The sequence below is a fragment of the Hippopotamus amphibius genome, chromosome 6 (genome assembly GCF_030028045.1).
Source record: "Hippopotamus amphibius kiboko isolate mHipAmp2 chromosome 6, mHipAmp2.hap2, whole genome shotgun sequence".
Taxonomy (NCBI): Eukaryota; Metazoa; Chordata; class Mammalia; order Artiodactyla; family Hippopotamidae; genus Hippopotamus; species Hippopotamus amphibius.
Window position 1 is genome coordinate 82,169,544 of NC_080191.1, and position 8,851 is coordinate 82,178,394.

Sequence of the window (8,851 nt, forward strand, 5' to 3'; positions counted from 1 at the left end):
TGGTAGTTCTATTTATAGTTTTTTTTTTTTTTTTTTAAAGGAAGGCCCTTTTTATTAAATGTGTACGTTTCACTTTTTTTCCTTGCAGAATCCTAATAAAAAATCTTATGTTTCTGCTTACTTTAAAAAAACAAACAAAAACAACCAAAGGAAACTATTAAAACATCACTTTTGTGATGGGAGAGGCAATAGGATTCAAAGAAAATTATACCTGGAGCAAAGAAACAAATGGAAGAGGAACAGACTCTGATCTCAGGGCATACCATCTGCGATGTGAACAGCCCTTCACTAAGAGGATTTCCAAAACAAACCCATCCTGGGAGACCAAGGAGCAGCCCTCTTACCTTCTGGAGTAACAAACAGACCAAAATCCCTAATGATCGCACGAATACAGATCACTCTATTTGAAAAAGCACACAGGCATTCAACACTTGTTTCCCCTCCCTTCCCAGATTCTCTCATTAACAGGCTGTGGAGGAGGGCAGCCCCTCGGCAACGGGGCATTCACAGGAGGTAAGTGTTCTTCACCAGGTGCTCTTTGTCGTCCCCAGAGCTCCAGATGGTTTGGAGGGTGCGTTCCCGGTTCCTCCGCGCCACCCTGATAAGGCAGACCATGGAGGCTCCCAGCAAGAGGATCAGGACCAACAAGAACAGCCCTGCCAGGACCACCACTTTAGTACCGCTGGGCAGGGCAGGATACAACTGCTTGCCTTCATAGTTGAAAATATCACTGGAGAGGTCATCAGAATTGTGCCTTCTGGGAGCACTTGGGACTGAGGAATGTGCTCCATTCCTGGCCAGATCATCAACAGTGTTCTGTGACACCAGCACACTTTGCAAGACACTCCTCCTTGGTCATGTAATTATTTTCATTCCCTCCACAGCCTCCATACACAAACTGCTGGTAGGATCTATCAGTGACATTGTACCACCACCTAGGGAAGGAGACCTGACATCTTCCCACTTTCTTTGAAACTTGGCAAAAATCTGCTGGTGTTGGAGGGTTGCCTGCAGAGGTGGGGGGCAGTTGTGGCTCACCGAGGAGACAGGGGCACTGGCAGCAGGGGTTCTGAGAAGTGCTCATTGGCGTGAGCCCTTCCAGAGTCTACCATTAGCTCCACCAAAGAGCCTGTAAGCTCCAGGGCTGGGCCGCCTCAGGCCAAACGACCACCAGGGTAGAAACACAGCCCCACCCATTGGCAGACAAACAGATTAAAGTGTCACTCTTTTTAGTTTGTTAAGGAACCTCCAAACTGTTTTCCATAGTGGCTGTACCAATTTACATTCTCACCAACAGGAGAGTTCCCTTTTCTCCACACCCTCTCCAACATTTGTTGTTTCTAAATTTTGTGATGATGGCCATTCTGACCAGTGTGAGGTGATACCTCATTGTGGCTTTGACTTGAATTTCTCTGATGATTAGTGATGTTGAGCATCTTTTCATGTGACTGTTGGCCATCTGTATGTCTTCTTTGGAGAAATGTCTATTTAGGTCTTCCACCCATTTGTGGATTGGGTTATTTGCTTTTTTGGTATGAAGCTGCATGAGCTGCTTGTATATTTTGGAGGTTAATCCTTTGTCCGTTTTGTTGGCAACTATTTTTTCCCATTCTGAAGGTTGCCTTCTAGTCTTGTTTATGGGTTCGTTTGCTGTGCAAAAGCTTTTAAGTTTCATGAGGTCCCATTTGTTTATTCTTGATTTTATTTCCATGATTCTAGGAGGTGGGTCAGAAAGGATCTTGCTTTGATGGATGTCACAGAGTGTTCTGCCTATGTTTTCCTCTAGCAGTTTTATAGTGTCCGGCCTTACATTTAGGTCTTTAATCCATTTGCAGTTTATTTTTGTGTATGGTGTTAGGAAGCATTCTAATTTCATTCTTTTACATGTAGCTGTCCAATTTTCCCAGCACCACTTATTGAAGAGGCTGTCTTTTTACCATTGTATATTCTTGCCTCCTTTGTCAAAGATAAGGTGCCCATATGTGTTTGGGTTTACCTCTGAGTTCTCTATTTTGTTCCATTGATCTTCCTTTCTATTTTTGTGCTAGTACCATACTGTCTTGATCACTATGGCCTTGTAGTATCATTTGAAGTCAGGAAGCCTGATTCCACCAACTCCATTTTTCCTTCTCAAGATTGCTTTGGCTATTCGGGGTCTTTTGCGTTTCCATACAAATCATAAGATTTCTTGCTCTAGTTCTGTGAAAAATGCCATTGGTAATTTGATGGGGATTGCATTGAATCTGTAAATTGCTTTGGGTAGTACAGTCATTTTCGCTATGTTGATTCTTCCTGATCCTCTTTCTATTAAGTACTTAGTGGTTTATAAATAACGTTTACAATGATGCAACTCAAATGGACCCTCTGTTCCATTTGCAGTGTGAGAAATGTTATTGAATAATGGTGTTCTCTAATGTATCTGTTTACAAACGATGTTCAGGTACAAGTTGTTAAGTATTCTCTTTAATAATATAAAATGTTGCCTCAGAGAGAGCTAGAAGGTACATCTCTACAGAAAAATTTTTCTTAATGTCCTCCTATCCTTTGGCAGTATGAGTTTTTATAAAATATATCTAGAGATATGTATGTGTGTGTTTGCATGTGTATACACACACACACGTAATGTTAGAGGTGCAGATGTATATTATACAGCAGTAGTTTCTAGACTTTTAGATCTCAAAAACAATTTTAATATCACAAATTTCTTCTCATTTCCACAATAGCTGAAATCTGCATATCCATTGATTAACAGGATAAAAAACCATCTAGGATTAATGTATGCTGTTACATACTTTTGTTGTTTATTCATCACAAGGTTATATACATACTTTGGTGAGCGGCGGTCCATAGGTGTGTGAGATGCTCTGTTCCTTTTACTCATTTAGCCCATGACTATGGTTTTGGGCACAAGTCACTGCCCACTAGGAACAACTCAATGCCCACCAAGGTTCATGGTGTCCCTCCAGGTCAGGAACACTTACTGAAGAGAGATATACAGGCATTTCTTTCTGAGGGCCCTTGGGCTGGCTTCCAAGAGATTCCACAATGGAAAAAAAGGATAAACTCATAAAGCAAACATGAACTCTGTATTGTCTTTTACGTTTCTAAGAACATATTCCTTAAGATGTTGATTACTTAGAAAATTCTGCGCCATTTCCCTGGTGACTCTCAGGGAGTTTCACCAGGAAAGTGACTAGAGTTATTCCTGGAATCCATGATGACTTCAGTGGAATGGATGGAAATGGGGCACGGGGGAAGGGAGGGCTTGGAGAGGGGAAAGGATGAGGCATGGGCGAGAAGGATGGGGAGGCAGATTCAACGTAGATGCTTTACTTAGTGTTCCTGGTTTGTAAGTTTGCATTTGTTGATCTAGAATTCACAGGACGCTGGTCATCTTCAGGGCTGAAATAGCATAAATATCTAATTATTAACGGAAAAGAAACAAGACTGCACATCTTTCTAAGTTATTTTTCTGAAAACAGAATGGTCTCTATTGCCATTTATCCTTGCCTATACTGCTTTTCTTCTAGATTTTATGCACTGACAATTTCTCCTTATATTGAGAAATTCTTGAGTTGAGTAGCCCAACTCAAGGTAACAATCTGCTCTTATAGTAGGTTTTACTAATATCTTGGTTAAAGCCATTTAAGTCTAACTGAGCACAGTATTCTTTTGTTGTGTTTAAAGTACAGCTAGGAAGCCAGATTTTACAGTTCAACAGGATTATGACTTGTTTCATGCTCCAGAATGTTAAATATTTATAATAAACTAATTTAAAAATTTTAAACTATCGATTAAACCAAACTAGCTTAGTAGAGTTGAAATGCACATATCCTAAAATCTGACGATCCCTCTCCCTTGTATAAATGTCAGGGAAACTGTTGTATGTGTGTACCAGGAAACAGGGAAATGTATTTTCATAATAGCAACACCAAAACAGAGATAACCTACAGATGCATTAACAGTAGGACAGGTAAATAAATTGTAGTATAATCAATACCATGGGATACTACTCATCGGTGATAAAGAAAAACCCCACCGCTTCATCCTCTACACAAATGAATCTTAAAGGAATGATGGGGTGAGAACAGCAAGTTGTGGAAGAAGGCTCATAGTATGATTATTACATTTCTATAAAGTTCAAAACCAGGCAAAACCAAAAATCACATCAGTAGTACATACAAGAATGACAACATTATAAAGAAAAGCAAGGGAATGATTAACACAAAACTGGTGTTAGAGGTCAGCTCAGGAGGATGGGTGGGGGATGTGATCTGAGAGACACACATTCTAAGGTGCTTCTGATAGTCTGTGTTTTAAGGTGGATGATGTGGACACATGTCACGCTTACATACAATACACCTGTGTGTATATTTAACAATTTTTAAAGAACTTGCAAGAGGAAACCTGCAAAAGGACGGTTTGTGATCTCTCTGCCAACTAATAACTTTTATGATTAAAATGGATGGAGACTTGTCTCCTTCTTATCCTAATTTTTATTAAAGGTAAAGATTCTAGTGGGTTTGCTGTAAGTTTTGCTGTTTTTACTCTGCTGTTTAGGAAGTAATCACTTTAAAAGTTCCTTCCTCTAGAAACATTTATACTCTCTCATACTAATTCTTGATGTGCTCAGGAGCACAGCTTGTACAGAGTGACTGAAGAATTCTACCAGCATTTATTTCATAGGTAGACTGAAACCAGTGGTGTTTCCCAAATCGAAACTTGACGTGGCACTCAAGTTTAGAGATGATAGGCCAAGTCTTTTCTTTTTTTAATTAAAAAAAAAATGCCAGATGGAAGAAGTCTGGATAACTTGATCCTTGTACATTTTAGAATTGTTTCAGGCTATGGAAACTCATTGTATGCTGAAAAGAGGAAGGAATTCTTAAAATGTTCCCATTCTACCTTCTAATCTTATAGAGGAGAAAACCAAGGCCAAGAGAGGATAGAATCATTATAAAAGTAACTCAATGAGTGAGCAGAAGGCCCGCACAGAAGCAGTTCTCCATTGACTCTAGTGCCTGGTGTTACAATCTGATGATTAACCTTAGAGTTTTTTGGTTTTCTTTTCTTTTTAAGCTTAGAGTTTTAAGTCAGGAAGAACTTGGGGTTCAGGTTCACCTCTTCCACTTAATAACAGTGCACCTTGGGCAAATAAAATTACTTAACCTCTCAGAATCTTAAAATATAAATCTATGAAATGGTGATAATTATAGTTATCACGCAGGGTTTGTGTAAGGATTGGATGAGGTCACACACAAATGGTATTTTATACAATGCCTGACTCTCAGTAAGTGCATAACAGCTGTTTGTTTCTATCAGTGAAAAGCAAAAATGAAAACAAAATTGATTTGTAATCAATTTTGAAGCTGGTATTGGTTTCTGAACGTTCTAGAAAGCATATGAAAAACTGTTCACACTTTCCTGATTACAGGGAAAGGAACTTCTAACATTTCCTTCTAGAATCTGATTCCATGCAACACACAATATAGTCAGGCACACCTAGAGTTCAACATTTTCTCTCCCATCTATCAGCCTATTGTCTCTTCTGAGTTCAGTTTCTTTCATTATATAATAATATGGATAGAAAGATTGTGTGAAAATGAGATGAGGTGACTGATAAGAGAATGCCTGGGACATTACATATGGACAGATGTTTTATTCTTTTTATACATTTCTTCATAAATCACTCTTCCATCAGAGTCAAAAGAAGGAGAAAAATTAAATTCTGTCTCCAGAGATGAAAGAAAGTCTCAAGGAACAGTTGTAATAGTAACAGTAGAGGGAGGAACTTGAAATCCACAGGAACTTGAAATCCACAAAGCACAACAAAAATATTCACCAGCATTATGATTTCTAGGCTGATGTGTGCCTCACACACCATTTTAACCTCTTATTTGCCGAAAGTATTCCTGTCAATGTACTGAATAATATTTTTCTTGAGGTCAAATTGTTTACATCAAAATGGAGATTTATGGGAAAGGGAGATTTCTTTTCTAGCCAATATTGTTTTACTACAATGTACACCATAATTTCTTTTATCCATTCAGTGTTTTTAATTTCATCTGAAAAAATGAAAGTTAGACCACAACAAATTGTGTTAAGACCACAACAGACCACAACCTACGTATATATCTTTATATCTGGAAGTGTGTCTTAGTTATAACATTTAAGATATACAAAGTACAATTCTTAAGAGGTGTATGTTGACAGAGGGTATGCTCTATTTTTTAAGATCAAATATGAATATCAGGCCTTATCTGCAGATACTGGGAATGTGTAGTCCTATAATTGTCACACAATCAAACTCATTTTGAGGAAACATCTTTGATGGCAAAGATTCATGAAATCATAGCAGCCAGTGATAGAAGACATCTTAGATATCATTTGACCAGAACCCTGATTTTTCAAGTGAGCAAGTTGAAAACATCGAAAGGCAATGTGACGTGTGCTAGTCACACGATAAATTGGGTGAAGAGTCCAGACTGTCATGGAAATTGACACCCATCCCTGGGGCATCCGACAGCCCCTGAGGCCACAGCAGGAATCATGTCATGGAAAGTCTTTCTAGAGGTTGCTCTCCACGTCAGGACATTTCTTATCTTTTCAAGCTATGAGTTGAGCAAAGGATGGATGAAAAGAAGGATAGGATAGACACCAAACATCAAGCAGGTGGCAAATCCTGACCAGGCCCTAGGTATGTGATTTTCCCCCCTAATTTAATCCCAGTAAACTAGTCTGGGAACCTACCAGTGAACCTGGTAGAAGAAATACCATCTCGGGCCACAACTCCAGTGGTGACTCCAAACATTTGTGGTTTGGGAAGATGGGGAGAAATGTATGAAATGGATCAATTGTCAGGTGCTGGAGTCTCAATCTAGGTAAGACGGATACAACTACAGAGAAGAAGCTGTAAAGTTAACAACTATTGTATCAACAAACACCTATTGAGTATCTGTTCTGTGGAAGCCAGCCTATACTAAGTACCTAGACAAAGAATAAAAAAAAAGTGCAGTTAACTAACATAATATTATGTTTATCTAAGGAATTGAACAGCTCACATGATGTAAAGAAAGAGGGGGAGCTGGCCTTTAACATTAATCTCTCTCTCTAGGGACTTGGAGGATGCTTTCAGGACTCTCTTTTCCCTTTATCTCTTGTCTCAGCTCCTCTTGGTAAGCTTGTCTCATTATCTCTATACACAGGGATCATCTAAGCCACATCCCTATAGCATCCAACCCAAGAGGGAAGAAAGGACTTCTTCCTCATCAATATGTAAAAGTCCCAGCAAAGTGTTCTGATCGGCTTTGACTGGGTCACAAAGCCAAAGTCTGAACCAGTAACAGAAGCCAATAGGATAGGGTATTATGATTCAAGCACATCCAATGTGAGTGGGCAGAAAGTACGGAGGAGACCAGCTCTGTCAGAAGCAAATAATTTGAGTGGGAGAAGTAGTTTTCCGAAGGAGTAAATAAAAAGAGCATAATTGAATAGGAGTGGATGCTGGGAATGTAAAAACACAAAGTGAGCAGATTGTTCTTACATTTTAAGTCTACTTTCAAAGACCTCACCACGAGTAAGGACAGACAGATGGTGGCAGCACAGTGTCACAGGTGTCATGGCAACGACATGTGAACAGGGCCATACATGCAAGGAAAAGGCAACCACCAACCTTTTCAAGGATAGAGCAAATGTTAGTAAGATCTAACATGGGTCTTAAAAGACCTTCTGTCCTAAAAACAAAAACAAACAAACAAAAAACAAAAAAAAGGAGGGGAAGAATATTCCAGGTGGAGGCGGAGGCAATGATGAACTTTTTTGCCTTAAGAAAAACTGCTTAATAGGCAAATCCATAGAGACAGAACGTGCCTTGTTGCCCAGGAAAATGACTGCTAATGGCTGTGGAGTTTCTTCGGGGTGCTTAAAATGGCCTGGAATTACACTGTAGTGATGCTTGTACAACTTTGTGAATATACTCAAAATCCGATTTACATTTTTAAAGAATTAATTTGATGGTAGGTTAATCATACCTCAATAAAAAATAGATTTATAAAAACAATAACTGTTTAGCTTCAGTGGAATTTTGAAAAGTTGAAAAAGAGTCAGAAAAGGAAGTGCAAGAAAGACACATTTGGGCCAGCTTCGAGAGCCTTAGTCACTGATGCCAGGAAGTTGGGATTTTACCCCTTTGGCTAGGGCCAGGATTAGGGTGCACCAAAAAATTCAGTAATCAAGATAAATAACAATTTTGTGCATTGTTTTAGCAAATTAAAATTAGTGTAAAAATGTATGGTAAACAAAATATCAAAATTTAAAATTGAAAGAGGTTCATTGGCTAATGAGGAATTAAAGCTTTTGGCAGAGACATGACTGATGAGATTAAAGCTTTTTTTTTTTTTTTTTTTTTTTAATTTACAGAACAGAATTTATTGGAAAGCTTGTTTGGGTTTAAGTCCATTGTTTGTGTCCCAAGATTTTTTTTTTTTTCTCTAAATATGTGTGACAGTAGTGATGGTTCCATAACAATGTGAATGTGTTTGATACCATTAAATTGTACCCTTAAAAGCAGTCAAGATGATAACTTTCACATGATGTATATCTTATCACAATAAAAAAATTCAAAAGATGGGAAGCTACATTTTATTGATGGGACAATAAAGATGTGGCATATATATACAATGGAATATTAGCCATAAAAAGGAATGAAATTGAATTATTTGTAGTGAGGTGGATGTCTGTCATACAGAGTCAAGTAAGTCAGAAAGAGAAGAACAAATACCGTATGCTAACATATATATGGAATCCAAAAAAATTGGTACTGATGAACTCAGTGGTAGAGGAAGAATAAAGA

At 38.4% G+C, this 8,851-nt stretch overlaps 1 pseudogene; it reads right to left on the bottom strand.

The window, feature by feature from the left end:
- Positions 1–404: 404 nt before the first annotated feature.
- On the bottom strand, positions 405–7,620 carry LOC130854922 (kunitz-type protease inhibitor 2-like; annotated as a pseudogene).
- Positions 7,621–8,851: the final 1,231 nt, after the last annotated feature.